The sequence below is a fragment of the Oryctolagus cuniculus genome, chromosome 10 (genome assembly GCF_051225735.1).
Source record: "Oryctolagus cuniculus isolate XC-2025 breed Fujian yellow rabbit chromosome 10, ASM5122573v1, whole genome shotgun sequence".
In the NCBI taxonomy this organism is placed as follows: domain Eukaryota; kingdom Metazoa; phylum Chordata; class Mammalia; order Lagomorpha; family Leporidae; genus Oryctolagus; species Oryctolagus cuniculus.
This window is the reverse complement of record NC_142876.1, coordinates 85,978,851-86,000,617: the sequence shown is the minus strand read 5'-3', so window position 1 is coordinate 86,000,617 and position 21,767 is coordinate 85,978,851. Positions and strand designations below refer to the sequence as shown.

The following is a 21,767-nucleotide window of genomic DNA, read 5'->3' as shown; positions in this document are numbered from 1 at the left end:
CACCAGGGCTAGTTTAGTGATTTTGTGATTTGTCCGGTTGTGTAGGGCCTGGAGCTTGATTTAATGCATTGTTTTTTCCATTTCTTGAAATTATTCATTTTTGAACAAAGAACCCTACATTTTTATTTTGCACTGAGATTCACAAATCACATAGCCACCGCATGCAGAACACATAAGCTAAAATCAACACAAAGCTTTAAAAGCTGCATAGAGTTCTACCTAATTTGCTGCCCAATCCAAAGCAAAGTCTTTTGAGCTAGTTTTGCAACAAGTCACCAAGTTCTAGGTTATAAAAAGATACCCTGACTTATTGCAACTCTAGTGGGAAGCTGTAAGCCCCTAGCATTCAGTCTGTGCATTTCTCTGGGGAGAGTTTTCAAAACAAGGCAGGAAATTCCTGGCCTGCAATATGTGACCCACTTCTATATGATTAACTGCACAAACTGACCAATTACATGATCTGTAATCACAAACAGTGGAACACAATTCTCTTACATTACAGTTAAGAATGCTCTTGATATATCTTACTCTTTGATACTGAGGCACAAACTCATGGTTAGAGAGCCCAGCCACTTTGCCCAAAAGACAGTCTGGGGAAAAAAGTTGGATTCTTACTTCATGGCTCTCTTGCTATATAAGCAAATTGTCATGACCGTGTCACTCAGTTCCATTAAACAAGATACAAAGGGATATCTTCCGGGAGACTTTTGGAAATAGCTTTTTTCTTTGTTCATCAAAGGAGAGCACCACAGCAGGAACATGTTTTTTCACTACCACTTCATTGTCCACTTTCTACCTTGATGATGTTGGGAGCTACAAGAGCCATTCTGTGATCACTGGGTAAAATGCAGCAATAGTAGAAGACAACAGCAAGAGAGGAGGAAGCTAGTCACATTGTGAGTCAAATGAACCAATGTCACTGACCCTCTAGCTGACTACTTCTTTAAATTCTTACTAAACCACATTAAAAAAATCTGCAACCGAAGTTCTTAATTAAACATATGGTTTTATAAAATCTGATCCCTTCTGATACCTGCTATTGAATTCCCAAGTTCACTGCTTGCCATGGGTAGCTCAGATCAGATCCTTGAAGCAACTTGGCCTTCTCTGTACTTAGTAACTCAACACAGTGCCCTATACTGATTCACATCCCTGTCACAAAACTATGCTGTCCTGTGATACTCAGTGTGTCTTTTTTTTTTTTTTTTTTTTTGACAGGCAGAGTGGACAGTGAGAGAGAGAGAGACAGAGAGAAAGGTCTTCCTTTGCCGTTGGTTCACCCTCCAATTGCTGCCACGTCCGGCACATTGCGGCTGGCACACCGCACTGATCTGAAGGCAGGAGCCAGGTGCTTCTCCTGGTCTCCCATGGGGTGCAGGGCCCAAGCACTTGGGCCATCCTCTACTGCACTCCCTGGCCACAGCAGAGAGCTGGCCTGGAAGAGGGGCAACCGGGACAGAATCTGGCACCCTGACCGGGACTAGAACCCAGTGTGCTGGCGCCACAAGGCGGAGGATTAGCCTAGTGAGCCACGGCGCCGGCCTCTCAGTGTGTCTTACCATGCTTCCCAAGGCTTAACACACATCAAGCCACTGATAACCTCAGGGATATTTGTTGAATGAAGTGATAAGGTAGCCTTCTGTCACATTTCTTTTTTTTTTTTTTTAAATATTTATTTATTTATTTTATTTGAAAGACAGAGTTACAGAAAGGCAGAGGCAAAGAGAGAGAAAAAATTCTTCCATCCGCTGATTCACCCCTAAGATGGCCGTAACAGCCGGAGCTGGGCCAATTCAAAGCCAGCAGCCAGGAGCTTCTTCCAGGTCTCCCATGCTGGTGCAGGGGCCCAAGGACCTAGGCCATCCTCTACTGCTTTTCCAGGCCACAACAGAGAGCTGGATCAGAATTAGAGCAGCTGGGATTCGAACTAGTGCCCACATGGGGTGCCGGCCTGCAGGGGAGTGGCTCTACCTGCTAAGCCACAGCGGGTGACAAATATCTCACTTGGAATTTTTCCTCATGTAACTGAATTTAAAAGTGAGATACATACTACATAAAGTTTTAATAGGTGAAGACAAAAAAAAAAAGGTGGCAAAAGGACAAACAGTGTTGCATGATTGAAGAACACCTAACAGAAAATTTATTAGGTTCTAACTGGACATTACGATCCTGGACAGTGGGCAATAGGATCTGGGTTGTTGGCATTGGCCTAGTGCCACAGAGCTCAAAAGCAAAGGCCTTGGCGTCAAACTACACAGGTCCAACTCACGGGGTGACTTCAGTGAATTCCTTCTGAGAGAAGGAATTGGTTTCCTCATCCCAAAATGGAGCTAAGACCTAACTTAGGAAGGCTCTATGAGAATTACATCAAGAAAAGAATGAGAACCAGTAAAGTGTTTTTAATACAAGGCATGGCACTTAGCAAGTACTCAGTAAGTCTTCATTATTATTGGTTTTTATCCCAGATGTTGAGAGTTTTCAGAAATTTTCAGAGCATTATAGCAAATACTTAAAGAAAAATCCAATTTAAGATAGCAGGTACTGTGGTTAATCTCTGAACAGTCAGGCTGATTTCCATTTCAATGTTATAGAGTCTGGGGTCTGTATTTTAATGGTTTGAAGGTCCCTCATGGTCCAGTTCCACCAGTTAAGGTTCTAGTGCCTCTGTTTTCTCACCTGTAAAATGGGAGTAATATTATCTTCCCTATAGGGTATTTGGAAGGGTGAATGATTCCTGCCATGGGCCTGACCTTCAGTAGGTAGTTAATAAATCTTAGCATTTTTTAATCATCCCTATAGCAAGCTCTGATGCACTGTGTGAATGGAAACGTGTATTCCCGCTTTGCTCTCCGAGACCCTTTCTAGGCCCTGCGACATTGAGCTGTATGTTAAGCACTGGGCAATCTTGGAGCTCTTCCACCATCTGCAGAGCTGGGAACCTTAAGGTGCTAAGTCTACAACACATAAAATGTCATTCTCATTTAATAAAGCAAATTGTTCCACATGAGGGTAACAATTCTCATATGTAAATTCATATCTAATTAGCTCTGTAAACACAATCTGCAAATTGGATCCAGGCAAATCATTTTATAGTAGCACTTGCTTTAGTGAGCTAAGATGAACTGCAGGCCCATCCCAGTTTGCCAGAGACACTGCAGATGGTGACAAAAACATGTGTTTAGGTCTCCCAGGAAATACTAAGGCATCCCCTCCTGTCTGATGTAGCTGTAGGCATCTCCCTTTTTTAGATTGCAAGAAGGGACTAAAGAGGAAAAAGGGAGTTGACACAACAGAATGAAAATCTCCAGGTAACAATCATACGGGGAGAGAGTTAACGGCCAGGACCAAGACCACGCTGGTGTTCAGGAGATCCATACAGAAAAACTGAAGTGTGGCCAAGGCAGTGTCATTTGCAGGCAAGAGACAGATCTTCTGCAGTTAGCTGACAGTGGCGTGGGGAGGAATTTCATTCTATCAAAACAGGGCATTAAGTATTAACAGGAAGCAGAATCGACTCAGAAGGAAAGGATTCAAGGATATGTCTGTGTTTTGTGACCCAGCATCTGTCCATACTGTCCTTTTCTGACATCCATACCCAAGTGTCCTCTGGGGTCCTCTACTCCATGTGATTCACCTGCTCGGATTTAGCACCTGGACTGGTGGGGTGAGAGGGACAAATGACCCAAGATCCAGCCAAGGGAAGTTCTCATAGCTTTTTTGAAATAATTTAGAAAGTCAATTGCTTTCTGTGCACACGCTAAGCCATCAGGATATGACCCTAGGACAGCGGAAGATGGCTAAAGGTAGTGAAGGGTCGGGAGAGTGCTCTGTTTGAGAATAAAACCAACACAGAGGAGGGAGAGCAAGGAGGAGCAGAGAGGACGTTTAGTTAGGTAATGACTTAAGAATCTGTCATCAGTCAGCCATGAAAAGGCATTGACTTTTCTGTTACAAGCCCATCGAATTTCCTTTTTGCCTGTGCCAGTTTGAGTACTTTCTGTCACTTGCCAACTAAAAGCAAAATCTGACACATGGCTGAGCTAAAGAGGAAGAAATACTTATTTATAAATATAGTATTTTTCCCCAACAACTGAATATCTTTAATGGGGTCTTCTGTATCACTTCATCTATGGTGGCCATATTTTCCTAACCACTTCCTCACAAATCTACTTGGCAGAGTTTCACTCATAGAACTATGGAGAATATTAGAGAATCAGAACCATTATGAAAATCTGGGACGTACGAAGAGAACACCCTTCCTGATAGTAACTGTCTCCAAGTCTGAATACCCTGGAGAATTCTTGAGGCAGGCATTTCACACTCACATTCTTCCATTGAGTAGTCAGACTATAAATAGCCTGCCTGGTTAAGGGTTGAAACACACTGTTCAGAGCCCTTGCAACACCTCTCTGAACTTGATTATTCAGTGCTAGGAACCTGCTGAGGGAATCCAGGAAGTATTCAGCCCAGAACTCAGCCCACCCAACCGTCACACCATCTTGACTGTTGCAGACAGAATTGCCTTAACAGCCTCATCCTCTGGTATTTCAGAAACTGCTTAGCTCTATAGGGGTCTCCTGATAAGCTGTTCAATGTCAAGTTTGCTTACCACTGTCCTAGTATCTATGCAGTGTACATGACCACAGCAGAGTTGTCCCTCTCCAGTTCTTGTGGGTGGGTGCCTGGCAAGGGGCTGCACTATCTGGTGTGACTGAGGAAGCATTATCTTATCTTTGTCATCCATGGGGTCATTGCTGGTGTTGGTAGTTATGGTGTTCTATGTGCCACATTAAACGTATGACGATGTGCAATTAAATATTCATAAGATCCCATAGCACAGAACCCACTGATGTCTCTAATTTACACATGAGGAAACTGAGGCTCACAGCAGTTGAGAAAAATTCCCAAGATCATACACCTAGTAAATGTTAGTGCCAAGGCTAAAGTTGAGGACTATTCCCTCTACATCCAGCAAACCATGTTCTTTTATCTACTTATTTTATTTATTTGGAAGGCAGAGACACACTCACAGAGTAACATACAGACAGACAATATCCCATACATTGATTCACTCCCCAAACACCCACAATAGCCAAAACTGAACCAGGTGAAAATCAGGAGCCAAGAATTCAGCCGAGGGGCCAGCGCCGTGGCTCACTTGGCTAATCCTCCGCCTGCGGTGCCAGCATCCCTTATAGGCGCCGGGTTCTAGTCCCGGCTGTTCCTCTTCCAGTCCAGCTCTCTGCTGTGGCCTGGAAGTGCAGTGGAGGATGGCCCAAGTGCTTGGGCCCCTGCACTCTCATGGGAGACTGGGAAGAGATTCCTGGCTCCTGGCTTTGGATCGGCGCGCAGCGCCGGCTGTAGCAGCCATTTGGGGAGTGAACTAGCGGAAGGAAGACTTTTTTCTCTGTCTCTCACTGTCTATAACTCTACCTGTCAAATAAAGAAAAAAAAAAAAAGAATTCAGCCAAGGTCTCCCATTTGGTTGGCAGGGATCCAATTATTTGAGCTATCACCTGCTACTTTCCAGGGTCTGCATTAGCAGGAAGCTGGAATCAGAAGTGGAGCTAGGACTCAAACCCAGGTACTCTGATGCAGAGTGTGGTAGCATCCCAACCACCACATCAAATGCCCATCCCAGACTGTTATTAATGCCTACTGTATTCTGACTTTTACAAGAAATTTGGCATTTTATTTGGGAACAGTTCTTATGTTTTAGCCTTGACAACACTTAAGAAGATTTTTGAATATAATTGATATTGCTCAAGCGCATCAGGTATTACAACAGTACCCAGCCGGCATTGTCCTAAGCTTTGGAAACTCAGCAGAAGAAGAGGGAGACGTGGTATCTTGCCTTAAGAAGCCGCACAGAGAAGCAGTGACAAAGTTAGGCTCATGGGGATCTGGACAGAGCAAGATTGGGAAGTTGGATGCTTTCCCTCTGGAGTATCTGGGCTCTGAAGCCAGACGGTGACAGGCACTTGATAGAACACTAATCAGTAAGGTTGCACTACATGATCTCCAAACCCTCCACCATCCCCGGCACTGGCTGAGTGTCAGGGTCTCTCCCTGGAGGTTCCTGAAGGGTAAGATACTAAGGTTTACATATACTAGAGCACAGCTCTCAAATGTAGTGAACATGAGAAAAATCAAGGGATCTCATGGAAGACAAAAATTTCCAGTCCCATAACCAAAAGGCTAGATCCAGACACTCTGAGATTGGGCCCCTTGCTATATTTTTAGTAAGTCTTAACAGGGGACTCAGATGCAGGAATTGTGATTCGAAGCCCTGGTATTCAAAGTATTGGCAGCACTTGGAAGCTTGTCAGAAATGCCAATCTGAGGCCTGTCCTAGATTTATGGAATCAGAATCTGCAGTTTATTTAGGTTCCAGGTGATACTCACATGCACTGAAATGTCTTTAGAAAGGGTTCAACTTGGTTAATCTCAGTGTCATGTTCAACACTGAAGCCAAATAAACCACACTACATTGTATGTATTATTCATTAGTTTAGTTCCCTTATGGCAGGTGTGCTTAACCAGGAGGGACCTGTAATTGCTACTCCTAAGGTCATCATCTGGGACAGCAGTTTTCAGAGTATATTAGGCAGAGCCCTAGGCTCAGTCCTCCAGGGCCACCTGGGGATAAGGATTGTATGAGGCAGACTGGACTGAGCTGGCCTCCAGGCTACAAACACCACTTCAAACACAGCTACTCCACTTTGATCACTTTGAGAAACTGGGATTACAGCTTGATTTCCTTTGAAAAGGGGATTTTGCTGGTTTAATTTCTTTTTTCAATCAACCTGGTGCTTCACAGTGTCCATCAATGCCACTGGTGTCTTCCTCATATAATCCAAGAGATGGGCTTAGGGAATGACCCTGGCTCTGTTTTCCTGCATACTTCCCTTAGGGAGAGAAGTGACCTTCAAAATGTCAGAGCCCATTCCTGCTCCCACAAGGACTGTTAAGTTACTTTCCTGTCTTATTTTAACATGTAATGACCAAGAAATACACTAATGTGGAAAATTCTGAATTCAGCTCATACACCATCCCTAGTTTCTTCTCTAACAAAAGGTCTGTGTATGTTATAAACCAAAACGTTCCCACCAGTCAATGGAAATCTGATGCTTCAGGTAAACATCAACAGTTCAGGTCTCTATTTAGACCAAGTATTCTGGGGACAACTTCAGTAATTAGCATTGATTGGTGCCATTCTAGAGCTGGAGAGCATCGTAATTCACTTAATAGGGAAGATTATAAGAGGCCCATGAAAAAGTAACTTCAGCATTAGTAGTATCTAATGAGTATTTCTCACTTGGGATGCATAAAGGAATCACCAAGGGAGCTTTGAAAAAGCTATTTATTGTCTACTTCACTATGTCCTAATTTGGGAAGGGAATTAGAAATTCAAAAATCTTGTCTTTGTGGAGTTAAACAGTACTACAAACAGTATATAAATATAAAAATTATGCTTATTTCAAGTTTTTAAATAGGATTCCTGTCTTGCTGCCGTTCTCTATCCCATACCTACTAAGCCTGAAGAAGCCAGAGCACTCACTAACCTACATCCCTAACAGAAGTTAAGGTCCATTCTTCTTGGGGAGGGAATGTGAGGAATCAGATGGGGTAACAGGCAGTCAGGTTGGCCCCAGCAGAATTTAAGGTGCAAAATGCTTGCTTTCCCCAAAAGTTACCTTTAGCAAGATTAAAAGTGCCTGCCCCATTCCTTAGGAGCTTCCAATCTTGAGAGAACAGCAAGGGAGTGGTGAGTTCACCCTTCGGAACTCCCAGTTTACTGTGAAACAGATCAGGTCTCCCACCCTTCTGATGGCTCTTTGTTTTCTCAGGAGCAAGACAGGGTAAAAAGGGCAAAACAGGTCTTTTTTGGGTTTTGTCCCCACCTTGTACCTGAATGGCAACTGATAAGTTTTTTTCTTCCCCAAAATGGTGCTTAAAAACCCCAGTACTACTGGCCCCTATTGGTTTTGCCTCTCTTGGAGCCTCCCTCCACACCACTCTGGCTGGAGGTCTCTGACTTAAATAAATCTTTTTTTTTTTTTTAAATAGGATTCCTTTGCAGTATGTGAACACAGGTTTTCTGAGAAAGTGGAGCTGGATTTGGGGTAGACATCTGAATTTTGGGACCCAAAGAACTATAATTACATTTGGAGAAATAAGATGTTAAGCAGAAAGAGTAGTAGAGCACAGATCCCGAATGAGAATGGACCTGGTGCATTCACAGGATAGATTAAAAGGTCAGTGTGGTTTGAGCAAAGTGAGGAATAAAGTCAAGTCAGTTCTCCAAATTCATGGCTATTATATCCGTGTGTTCCATACCTGTGAATTCAACCAACCACGGATAGAAAAAAATTTTGTAGAAAAAAACCCTGCATTTATACTGAATATGGACTAACTTTTCCTCATCATTATTTCCTAAAATATAGATTCTAACCCATATTTATGTAGCATTTGCATTGTATTACATTTAATAAGGTATCTAGAGCTGGGAAGATGTGCAGATGCTGTGTTCAAATACTATGCCAGTTTACAGAAGGAAGTTGAGTATCTGCAGAAGTTGACATCTACAGAGTAGTTCTGGAATCCACCCTTCCACCCCCACCCCCACCCCCACCCCAGAGCCAGAGCAGACTCTGTAGAGGAAATGAGATCATAGGATGGCCAAGAACCAGATCGCACAGGTCTTAGTGAGCCATAAAAGATACAATGCAGGACATCATTCTTTAAATAACATTAACAGTGGGAAATATTTACATGAGAGTTAGTAGCAGTAACTTGAACAATGGCTGATATACTAACATGACGCTTTTCAATTTTGTTTCACTTTAGTTTTTTGTCTCCTTTGGGGGAGCATCAGAGTGAAAGTTGGTTCCTTGGGGACATGTAACGGAATTGCTTGAGATTCTTTCAAGTCGTAGGTACACATCATCTCTCTTCCCTGAAGGTAGAATTCTCTTACACTTCCCTGGGGGTCTAAGCCGAATCCAAAGTGGGCAACACTGTCCAGAGGAGTGGGCTCTATACACTGGTATCCAGAAATAATCAAAAGTGTGGGGAGCAACTGGGAGCAACTCGGACTAGACTAAGTTACTGGAATTAAGACTTATTCTATGCATCTGCTCTCCCACAATATGGCGCTGGGAGAGGAGGAAACAGCTTCTACACAGCTGCCTCCAGTTCAACTAATAAACAGCAGGACCTGCTCCTGATTGGAGGAGAGCAGCGTACTCCGCGTGTGGGTCGCAGAGTTGGGATTAGAGGAAGAGGACTATAAAGGAGGAGAGAGACAACATGTACAAAAAACATCTATCTGAAGGAACACCTGAGGAACATCTGAGCAGCCCCCGAGAGAGCCGGCCGGCGGTGTGCCGCTCTCCCGCGGAAGTGGGGAAAGTGGCAGGGGGAACTGCCCTTCCACGGAGGTGGAAGGGACGGTAGCCAACCCGGGAAGAACCAGCAGCAAACCCGGGGAGGGCCGAGAAGACGAAAGAACAACGCAGGGTCCTGTGTCGTTCCTCCATGAAGACGGGGAGCGACAAAAAGCACACTCATGGTGTTCATTCACTCTAAACTTGAAACTTACACACTCTGTCTCCAACAGAATGTCTGTTCCACTTCAAACATAACACAACTCCAACTCAACCCATCCTTCTCCACAAACTAGCTGATTTCTCCTCCTATAAACTGTCAGTCGGTGCAGTCATGATCCCAAATGAGTACACAGAAGAAATCCAATAAAGGTCACATGAATGAATGAATGAATGAATGATCTGATGGGGACAGAAGAGGTCAGAGGGGTGTGTGTGAGCATATTCATCTCTAATGTTTCTGTGCACTGGACAGAGGTTCTCAACCTCACCTACATGTTGGAATCATCAGTGAACCTTGAATGGAAGTACTGATGCCTTCCCAGTCCCACTTCCAGCAGTTCTGATGTAATTTTCATGAGTGCAGCCCAGGCAACAAGAATTTTTTAGCGGCCCTGCCCCCTATGGTTGTTTTATGCATACCAAGTGAGAACCACTTGTTAGATATCTCTATCACCGACGTTATCTTTTTTTGTGGGCCTCTTGTAGTTTCTTGAGTTCTGAGACTAATCTAGAGTCACCAAGCAATGCTAACCAGTAACCAATGTCTCCAAAATACTTGGTCTAAAAAGACATAAGGACCGTTGATACCTGAAGTATCGAATTCCTGTTGGCTGATGGGAACATTTTGGTTTACAGGTACACGGAGCAGTGCGGATAAAACAGCGAGGTATACGAGCCCTCTCTTCTGCCCTCCTGCACGCCTTGGAAAGTGCCACAGAAACCTCCCTCACTAGACTCTGCCTCTGCCGAATAGGGACCTAAGTTTATTTTTCAAACCAATCATACAAATTTGCCAAATTCTACCTCACTTGTTCTTACTGCTAGAAGTTTGATCCATCTAGGATAAAATACCCTGTGAGTACCAATCAACAGCCCTCTTTTTTATAAACAATTGAAGGAATATCACAATTACTGTTCCAGGCCTGCAAAAACCCTTCGAAGTCTTGGAGTCACATAGGCTGAAGGTGAAATCCCAACTCGACCCTAATTTAGCTGAACAAACCGGAGCAGATCATATCATCTTTGTTTGATCATCTGAAAAATAAGCATAAGACAGTCCCTACCTCGCAGAGATTTAATGGAAACCAAATAATGTAATTTACATTCTGGTTTTCTATTAAGGCAAAAATCACCTCAATAGTCAATGGCTTAAAATAACCATTTATTTTTCTCCCTCACAGTTCTGGGGGTTGACAGGCTTGGATAGGGAGGGGTACTCCCACGGAGTCCCTTCCGAGGTTGCAGTCAGGTGGTAGGTGAGGCTGGGCCTTCTTTGCACATGTCTGGGGTGGCTAGACTAGCTGGGTTGCAGCCAGTTAGGTCTTCCCATTCCTCTGAGACTAATTTGGCCTTATTTACAGCTTGGTGGGCTCAAGGTTATTGGATTTCTTATCTGGTAGCTGGCTTCTCAGTGAACAGGTGTTCTGGCAGACAAGAAGTGGAAGCTGCTCATCTATGAGGGCCTGGGCCTGGGTATGGTCACAGTATCACCTGCTCCATACCCTTCCTCTCAAGGCAGTTTCAGGGCTCATGAGCTTCAGGGGGTGAGGTCAGACACTCAACTCTCAGGGGACAGAATACTGATAAATCTGTGGCCATGTCTTGTCTACTGCAATCTGCGTAGCCTATGGTACAGTGCCTGCATATACTGTTATAATATTTATAATATTTCAATGCAATCTGTTATAATAGTAACTCAAGGTTATCCAGATCACCTTGTAGCAAAGCCCCCCTAGTCTTCTCACAAGCTAAATGCATGATAGGATCTGCAAATGTGAAGGGTGGAGACAGGAAAGTGACCAATTCAATCACTGAAAAGGAACATTACTTCCCTGTCAGAGGCACTGAGTCACCCTCTGTCTGTTAGGCACCAGGGAACTGCAGGAAGTTGCTGTCATAGTTCTACCAATGTAGCTATTGTGAGGTCACATACAAGAGGGGGCAGCCGGGAGACTCATCTCATTGCCAGAGCAGGGTGTTCTGAGTGCCTTTGTGTACAAGAGGACATCATCAGCAGGAAACAGGATGTGCCAGTGTGACTGCCACCGAGCAAAATCACTGCCTGTAAGGTCCCAGTGACACGAGGCTGGGAACATGGGTCCAGTGTCCCTCCATGGAAGGATTAAGGCACTTCAGTCTCAGGATGTAAAGGAGAGAACTTGGTGCTTCAGCTTTTTTTCATGTAAGAATATTATTGAATTCTTTAGGCAAATAGGACTAAAATTTTTTCTTAAAATATTTTTGAAGGAAAAAACCTTAATGAACTGTGCTAAGCAAGTCCTAGATTAAAGACAAATAACTATGACTAGGTTGGGTCTGTCCTAAGGATGAAAGGCTTCCAGATATTAGGACATTTTTGACATCATCTACCCCATGAATATATCATCACATTCTTTAAAGATAATCTACTGGCATCATAGCCTTATGTAACCCCTTTCTTGCCTGAATGTGGCTTGACCTGTGACTTAATTTAGTCAAAGCAAGATGGTAGAAAAGATGCTGTGCCAACTTCAGTAGCCTGCCTTTTTTTTTTCTTTGACAGGCAGAGCTAGACAGTGAGAGAGAGAGAGAGAGAGAGACAGGGAGAAAGGTCTTCCTTTTTCCGTTGGTTCACCCCCCAAATGGCCGCGACAGCCAGTGTGCTGCGCTGATCCGAAGCCAGCAGCCAGTTGCTTCCTCCGGGTCTCCCATGCGGGTGCAGGGCCCAAGGACCTGGGCCATCCTCCACTGCACTCCCGGGCCACAGCAGAGAGCTGGACTGGAAGAGGAGCAACCAGGACAGAATCTCTTGCCCCAACCAGGACTAGAACCTGGGGTGCTGGCACCGCAGGCAAAGGATTAGCCTAGTGAATCGCGGTGCCAGCCAGTAGCCTGTCTTAATGAGGACTGGCAGCACCTGCTTTTTTACTTTGGGGGTCCCTGAGGCTCTGGCTAGAGAGACCTCAAGAAGACTCCATAGAGAGAAAGGGGCTCTGAGACGGCACTGAGGAAGACAAGCCCAGCCACCCAGTCACACAAGCTATACCGACTTCCAGGCTGCAGACACACAGCAAGCCATCCTGGATGTTCTGACCTCCAAACCACACTCCCAGATGCCTGCAGCCCTAGACATCACCTCGCTGCAACCTCACCAGGGCACCCAAAAAAGAGAAGCACCGCAGCCTTACTGAGCCCTCCCACCCACAGGCTGCAGAAGCATGATATAGAAGGTGGTAATTGGGGCCAGCATTGTGGTGCAGGTTAATCTTCCACCTACGGCACCGGCATCCCATATGGGCGCCGGTTCTAGTCCCGGCTGCTCCTCTTCCAATCCAGCTCTCTGCTGTAGGAAAGCAGCAGAAGATGACCCAAATCCTTGGGCCCCTGCACTTACAAGGGAGACCTAGAAGAAGCACCTGGCTCCTGGTTTTGGATCGGAGCAGCGCCGGCCGTAGCGGCCATTTGGGGAGTGAACCAGTGGACAGAAGACCTTTCTTTCTGTCTCTCCCTCTCACTGTCTGTAACTCTACCTCTCAAATAAATAAATAAAATATTAAAAAAGAAATAAAAGAAGGTGGTCACTTCAGTCCACTAACGAATGTTGTGACTTGTCATAAAACAACAGAGGACCGAATCATACTAAAGGTGAAAATTAAAGAGATGATCTTAAAGGTTGCTGAAACACCATTTTTTAAGATTTGCATTCATTTGTGATGAAAAAGAAAAAACAACCTTGAAGCAAATATGGAATTGAAGAGCCCTAATTCCTATAATCTGAAAAAAGGATTAAAAAAAAAAAAAACCCCTACAACATTGTATTTGATAGCAAATCCTCATTCTAAGATCAATACAAAGACAAAGATACCCAATATTACCACTTCTAATCTGAATTGTACTAAAAGTTCCAATTAATGCAATGAAGCAATAAAAAACATAAGGATCACAAAGCAAGAAACAATCACTATTTTAAAATGGTATGAATTTGTAGGTATAAAATCCAAAAGAAAGTTTAGATACGTTATTTTGTTGGAGAGAATTAAAATCAATATACAAAAAAAGAATTATACAAGTATATAGTAGAAAATGGAAAGTAAAAATAGTATTTTTAGGTACATAGCATTCATGATAGCATCATAAATATTTAAGAAATAATCTAACAAAACATCTCAAGACTTTGGAGTAAAGTATAAAATGCTATTATTAGGCATTACAGAATACCTATATCAATAGTCAGAGATTGCAAGTCTTAAGGTTGTAAATAGATCAAGTCTCCTCCAATGCAGCTGCAATGAAATTAATTAAGTTTTAAAAAGAAACCCAATAAGCTGATTCTAAATTATATATGGAATTATCTCAGGATGGATAAAAATCAGAAACAGGGGCAGGCACTGTGGTGTAGTGGGTAAAGGTACCACCCGCAGGGCTGACATCCTATATGGGCACCTGGTTCAGAGCCCACTTCTGATCCAGCTCTCTGCTCTAGCCTGGGAAAGCAGTAGAAGGCGGCCTGAGGCCTTGGGCCACTGCACCAGTGTGGGAGACCCAGAAGAAGCTTCTGTCTCTTGGCTTCAGATAGACTCAGCTCCAGCTGTTCTGGCCATCTGGAGAGCAAACTAGCAGATGGAAGACCTCTGTTTCTCTCTCTCCCTCTCTGCCTCTGCCTCTCTGTAACTCTGCCTTTCAAATAAATAAATAAATCTTAAAACAAAACAAAACAGGCACAAAATGAATGAGCATGCCCTATCAGAGATCCAGAGATAGAGGAAATCATTCAGTTAGAATTAACTGTGGGTCAGTTAATAGTCAGAGACAAGCAGAACAGAACAAGTTCAGAAGCATATCCAAGCACTCAGCAACGTGTGCTAGGTAACATGGAGTGTGGTGGGGGAAGGACAGACTTTTCTAAACATTGCTAGGATAACTGGGTACCATTATGTCAAGAAAGAAAAAGAGAGAGAGAGAGAGAGAGAGACCCTGACCGCATGCCAAATACAAAATCATTCCACAGTGCTTGATATCCAAAGAGCACAGAATTAACTCTACAATTTAGAAAGTAACATAGAAGAACATTTTCATGAATGGCGGTAGGTCAGAACGCCTGAGACAAAGTTGTCGCTCCCCCTCTTCGTGGAGGAACGACACTAAACCCTGCCTAGGCTTCATATCCGAGTCACGGCACCATTATGTCGCTCCCCGTCTTCGTGGAGGAACGACACAGGACCCTGCGCTGTTCTTTTGTCTGCTCGGCCCTCCCCGGGTTTGCTGCTGGTTCTTCCTGGGTTGGCTACCAACCCTTCCACCTCCGTGGAAGGGCGGTTCCCCCTAGCCACTTTCCCCACTTCCGTGGGAGAGCGGCACACCGCCGGCCGGCTCTCTCGGGGGCTGCACAGGTGTTCCCTCAGATGTTCCTGGTGCATGTTGTCTCTCTCCTCCTTTATAGTCCTCTTCCGCCAATCCCAACTCTGCTACCCACACGCCGAGTACACTGCTCTTCTCCAATCAGGAGCAGGTCCTACAGTTTATTGGTTGAACTGGAGGCAGCTGTGTAGAAGCTGTTACTCCCTTCTCAGCGCCATATTGTGGGAGAGCAGATGCATAGAATGAGTCTTAATTCCAGTAACTTAGTCTAGTCCAAGTTGCTCCCCACAGATCACCCTTTCTTATTTTTGGCGATACGCGCCTGTCTTCGGTGCCCCGCGGCACACACTCTGCTCTGCTTGCTGGAGTTGCCCACAGGTGCTTACAAGCCCTACCAATCAGGCAAACCGAATCCGGGTCCTCTCTTCGCCATGTTGTGAGGAGGTTTTTAGGCGCTGATGCGTGCCTGTGTTCAGTACCCTGCAGCGCATGCTCTGCTCTGCTAGAACTGCCTGCAGGTGCTTACAAGCCCTAGCAATCAGGCAAACCGAATCCAAGCCTTCTCATTGCCGTATTGTGGGGAGACTTATTGATGTTGATAAAGTGCCTGTCTTCGGTGACCTGCAGCCGCCCACAGGTGCTTATCATCTTACTAATCAGGCAGACCGAATCCAAGCTCTCTCATTGCCGTGTTGTGGGGAGGCCTTATTTTTCTCTATTTCTCTATCTCCGGGCATTCCTATTTCTCCTATTTTACTTCTATCTACCAGCATTCCTATTTCTCTCATTTTACTTCTAAACTTCCCGCAGCTTCCCGGCGCCCGCCCCGAGGCTGCTTCTCGGCGCCTCGCCCGCGGTGGGTTCCCGGCTCTGCGCGTTCCGCGGTCTCCGCACCCTTAGCGCCCGCACCATGGCCTTCGCGCCAGCCCTGCGTTCTATTAGCGCCCCGTGCGCTCTCCCCGTTAGTGCCCCGCGCGCTCTCTCTGCGCGCAGCAGCTTCCGCGAATCACACAGCATAGCTTACGTTTCCGCCACCGGTATTCAATCTAAGTTCCCCGGGCTAACCTGGCGAATTCAACCTAGCTTACGCGTCTCCGCCTTATGGTTTGGCTTCCCGTCTTTTGCTCCCCGGGCTAATCTGACGGATTCCAACCTGGCCCACGTTTCCGCCTCTGGTTTAACTTTTCGCCTTTTGCTCCCCGGGCTGACTTAAAGAATTCCAAGCTGGCTTACGTCTCCGCTTCGGCCTGCCCCCGCAGCTTCATCCTCCCTAACATTTTTCTCTACCCGGTATGTTTCCCTAAGTTTTCTTCCAACAATATTCCCCTCTCACTTCTCCTGGCTTCTCCCCACAGTCCGTATCCAAGTCTAAGTTTCTTCTAGGTTTCACTTTCACTTTCAACCTGCAGTCCGTATCTAAGTTTCTACTTGCTTTCACTTTAAATCCCAGCTTTCAATCCTAACTTCTTTCCCACAGTCCGTATCCGAGTCTATGCCTAGGCTTTCGATAGCTTCTTCCGGCACCTTTTCTGTCCAGCTTTTCCCTAGGCTCTTTGCTAGTCTCTCTCTCTGGTATTTTCCCACTTCTTCCCGTTTCTTCCCTCCTAGGTTTCCTATCCGAGTCACAGCACCATTATGTCGTTCCCGCTCTTCGTGGAGGAACGACACTAAACCCTGCCTAGGCTTCATATCCGAGTCATGGCACCATTATGTCGCTCCCCGTCTTCGTGGAGGAATGACACAGGACCCTGCGCTGTTCTTTTTGTCTGCTCGGCCCTCCCCGGGTTTGCTGCTGGTTCTTCCCGGGTTGGCTACCATCCCTTCCACCTCCGTGGAAGGGCGGTTCCCCCTAGCCACTTTCCCCACTTCCGCGGGGGAGCGGCACACCGCCGGCCGGCTCTCTCGGGGGCTGCTCAGGTGTTCCTCAGGTGTTCCTGGTGCATGTTGTCTCTCTCCTCCTTTATAGTCCTCTTCCGCCAATCCCAACTCTGCTACCCACATGCTGAGTACACTGCTCTTCTCCAATCAGGAGCAGGTCCTACAGTTTATTGGTTGAACTGGAGGCAGCTGTGTAGAAGCTGTTACTCCCTTCTCAGCGCCATATTGTGGGAGAGCAGATGCATAGAATAAGTCTTAATTCCAGTAACTTAGTCTAGTCCGAGTTGCTCCCCACAAAAGTAAAAAAGGTGTTGACTCTAAGGAAGAGACTATCTATTTCCCTCCATACTTGTAACGCCTTGAAAATGTTTTAATTAAACTATAGAAACAATGACTATCAAGTAGAATATTCAAAAGCAAATGGATATACCATAAATAACTAAAAAGTTATTACCCACTTGTTTACTTAACCTTTTCCATATTTTAAATTCTTTTAAAACTGCCTATCTGAAAGATGTCGGTAACAGACTGAAAAGTCAAGCCACCAGCTGGGAGAAGACATCTGATGCATGAACAACAGAAGCATCACTGCCAGCAGATAGGAAGAGCTCCTTCAGATCAGCAAGAAGAAAGAGCTAACACAGTGCAAAGAGCCCTGCAAAAGACTCAAGTCTTTTCCTTCATGAAAGAGGAAATCCAAATTATCAAGAAATATTAGGGTATTCCAAAAACTTCATGGAAAATGCAATTAAAAAGTGTTTATTTTGGTGCCAAAAATTTTTGAAATTCATTCAGTTTTTTTTCATTATACACATTTTTCATGAAATTTTTGAAATTCCTTCATCTTTGAAAATTGTTCAACTTGTATTAACCTGGCATGTGAAAAAAATACTCTTGCTTGAATACTAATTTACAAAACATTTTAAACTAAAAATACCGTATGTTGAGAGAATATAAAATACTAGGAGCCCACATACATAGCTGATATAAACTGTACAGCCATTTTTTTCTCATCTCCTCAAGTTAAATTTATCCCACAGCTCAATGATTTTGATCTTGGGTTATAGAAAGAAACAGGTGCACACACTGCAGGATTATTGTAGGCTGTTTGTATGACTGCAAATCTGGGATGTTCATTGTGTGCACAATGGGTAAATTATGCCTGATTCATACAGTTGTTTGCCATGAAGCAATGAAACTGAACAAATAACATGGATAAATTTGACAAATTTATATGAAGCCAAAGAACTCAGACACAAAAATATGAATCCATTTCTGTAAGAGCTCAAAAGTGGATCTTTTTATTGCAGATTCATTCATAAGCAGTAAAATTAAAAATGAAAACCACCATGGTGATTACCTCCCAGGGAGCAGGATGGAGTTCAGATGGGGAGGGACTCAGGGGCTGCTGATGTGATATAGGAGTCAATGCGGCCTTTAGAAATGACAGCATACAAGGCTATGTTACCTTTTCATGTTTTCTAAAGATAAATGCAATGCATGGGTAGGTGGCAGATAAGTGTATTGCACTATGCACGGAGATTCCAACATTTTAAAACAAACTATGAATATTCATGCATGATGAAAGCCTGGAAGAAACACATTGGGGTTTTAACTATGATTTGATTTGGATGATGAATTTATAGGTGACTTTTTTTGTTTTTGCTTATTTGTATAGTTTTAATTCTGAGCCATGAATGTGGGTGACTTCTGAAGAAAATAAAAGACAATATAGTCTACTGGGAAACAATGAAAAAAGAGCCAAGAGGTCTTAAATTGGGAATAAGAACTGTGGTATCAAGATTTGGAAAACACCTGGAATCATACCAGCACCTATAAGCCTATTTGAATAAAACTCTTCCCTGCCATTGGCCACCCACGTTCTCCCAGTGTGTGTAGCTCTGACAGTACAATGAAATAGTGGTTGTCTGCTTGGAAACAAGCTGGACACTCAGGGTGGGGAGAGGGCAAGGGCTTCCTCTCACAGCCTGCTCCTAATTGAAAGGAAGTAAAACGCTCCACATATTGGAGGGAGACTTAATAGATCATTCCTCAGTTCTCCTCCACTTGATCTGCTGTGTCTTCCAGAAACCAAGACAGGAAAAATGAAACGCACCTCACACAGGAAATGAGGGCAGTCATTTGGATGACATAGCCCTGCTCTCGGTCAAGGTTTCAGGTCGGGTGGGCAGGGAAAGGAAGGGCCGTGGTGATGGAGCTTGGGTCTGCCTTTACACTGGCAAAGTAGGTACGCGAGGATCCCACATGATGGGTGAGACGACTCCACAGTCAGTGCACAGATATTCCCAGTAGCCCAGGTGGAGTCACCCTCTGCACACCTGCTACCTCATCACAGTGGAATTTCCCAAGCAGTAAGCTGTGCCACAATGGATTTCCCCACGCTACTGATCCCTTCAGCCCCCTGGGGAAGCAGTCTCACCTCTGCACCAGTGTTTGTGATAGTGAGCAGTTAGTAGGTTTATAGAACAATACAAATACGTTATAGTGTGTAAAAAAAAGTCAAAAAGTAAAGACATTAAGTTAAAGACATTAAGAGCCCATTACTTATATATATATAGAGAGAGAGAGCAAGTATTATAATTTTTAATGTTTATTTGTGTTCATTTGAAAAGCAAAATGGCAGAGAGATACACATAGATGGAGAGAGGCCTTCCATTTTTTTGGTTCACTCTCCAAATGCCTGTAATAGCTGAGACTGGGCCGGGCCAAGGCCAGGATCCTGGATCAATCAGTTCTCCCATGTGAGTGGCAGGGACCCAGACACCTGAGCCATTCTATGTTGCCTCTCAGGGTGCCCAACAGTAGCAGTAAGCTGGATCGGAGGTGGAGTAACCCTGATTCAAATCCAGGTACTGTGATCAGGCATCCTAAGCAAGTGACAAGCCACCATGACACAACAACAACCCCTGTAAAACTTTATGATGTTTCTCCGTGTTTTGTGACATGTGAAATATTGGAAGGTATTAGGGGTACTAACAGGTCATCCTTTCAGTGAATAAGATGCAAAGAAGGGCAGAAGGAGACACATGGAGAAGCTTACAGGGTGAGATACGATTTTTCAGCAGAAGGTCAATGATCACTAATAGGTGTGCTAGAAAACAAGGGTCACTCGAGTGTGAGAAAAGCTAAGATAAACAATGCCAGTGCCGCGGCTCAGTAGGCTAATCCTCCACCTTGCAGCGCCAGCACACCGGGTTCTAGTCCCGGTCGGGGCGCCGGATTCTGTCCTGGTTGCCCCCTTCCAGGCCAGCTCTCTGCTGTGGCCAGGGTGCCGGCCGCAGCGGCCATTGGAGGGTGAACCAACGGCAAAGGAAGACCTTTCTCTCTGTCTCTCTCTCTCACTGTCCACTCTGCCTGTCAAAAAAAAAAAAAAAAAAAAAATGATTAAGTTGCCTTTGATCAATTTAAATACACTGTGATTCTCCAAAAGAAGAAACAGGATAGAGTTATCTCCCCAAAACTCTTTGGCTACAAAATATCATCGGAGGAAATGCGCTGTGCAAACGGCTGCAGTCAAGTCATGCCTCTCTTGCAGCTGGCTGCGTGGAGGAGAGGGCAGAATGTTTGTTCTTCTTTTCTGTGCCAGCTCCAGTGTGTGTGCCTGCACCTGACAGTTGTAGTCTCTCCCATCTGGAGATGTGGTTGTTGTCATTTTGACTCTCCCTTTTTATTTATCACAAGTGACAAGCCTGGGAAAGCTGAAGCTACTAACTGTTGTGGTGGCTTCCATCTGCTTAGTTGGATCCAGCACCTTCAAAGAACAACCTCCCAGGGCTAGAGACTGACTAGAGCTGGATGTTAGCATTTTTCCAGGACACACACTTCGTCTCCATTCCTCAGAAGAGAGAAAACAAGTAGGCTCAAAGAAATAAATAGAGGAATGTTTAGAAGTACATTAAAATGGCATTTTCATGTCTTTGCCAAATAAAGAATAAAGGCTTAACTGTTTGCACAGTGAATTATATACTTGGGACAGGGTAACTGTGGTTAGATTGGTACTCTTCTGATTTTCTTTTAAAAGAATGGAATATAAGCAATGAGTCTGGAGCCAGTGTTTAGTGGTTAAAACATTTGTGTCCCATACTGGAGTGCCTAGGTTCGATGCCCACCTCTGGTGGCTCAGTTAGGTTCCTACCACTCATGTGGATGACCAGGACTGAGTTCCTGGCTCTCAGCTTCAGCCTGGTCCAGCTCTGGCCATTGTAGGCATTTGGAGAATGAATCAGCAGATGGACATTTTTTCTGTCTGTCTCTCTTTCTCTCTCTCTGCCCCCAGGTCTCAGACTTTCAAATAAATAATAAGGTAAAAGAATTACAGTCAGCAGGATTATCCTATAGATAGAATTAAGTTACAATAAGGCCTACATTAATTAGAATATAGGGTGAAGAATTAAGTAGTCTTCTTGCTTTATTTTTTCAAAGCTCCAGGTAGCCTTTCATTTTGCACTAATGGAAATTCCAGCCAGATGAGCAAAATTCAAATGCAGCCTCCTCCAGGCCAAAAGAAATAGAGCTTTGCATTTATTTTCTGTTCCTACTTCCACTTGGAAGGTGGTTTTCTTGTTTGTTTTGTTTTTCCCAAGAAACACATTTAAAAGGATATAAAAGTAGCTTTCTATTTTGGGCCAGAGCCAGAAAATGAAAGACAATGGATAAAAAATATTAGCTCAGCTTTTCCAGACCTGAAATAATGTGTGATTTTTGCTGTTTCTCCAACCTTTGAGACCAGATCTGGTAGAATGCTCAATTCCTTCAACTGGTGAAACTGGTGAATCTTTCTCTCACTGTCTCTCTCTCTCTCTTTTGTGGGAATACTAGTGCCAAGCTACAGTTTCTCCATGTGGAAAAGGAAAAAAAAATTAAATGCAGCATAACTGGGAATAGATTGGTAGATAAAATCATTTTGTCTCCACCTCATTA

At 44.4% G+C, this 21,767-nt stretch overlaps 1 long non-coding RNA gene across 50 annotated transcripts in view; it reads left to right on the top strand.

Moving 5' to 3' along the window:
• Window positions 1-21,767, top strand: part of LOC103349250 (uncharacterized) — a 603,064-nt gene that overhangs the window by 330,353 nt on the left and 250,944 nt on the right. For 4 of the 50 annotated variants that reach the window (XR_016214725.1, XR_016214724.1, XR_016214704.1 and 1 more), the window contains 2 exons: window positions 10,248-10,466; window positions 17,341-18,701. The exons of 42 other annotated variants lie outside the window; for them this stretch is intronic. This is a non-coding gene — a long non-coding RNA (uncharacterized LOC103349250). Of the gene's footprint in view, window positions 1-10,247; window positions 10,467-17,340; window positions 18,702-21,767 lie in introns of those variants that run through there. 4 more of the 50 variants (XR_016214726.1, XR_016214706.1, XR_016214718.1 and 1 more) reach the window with 3 other exon arrangements.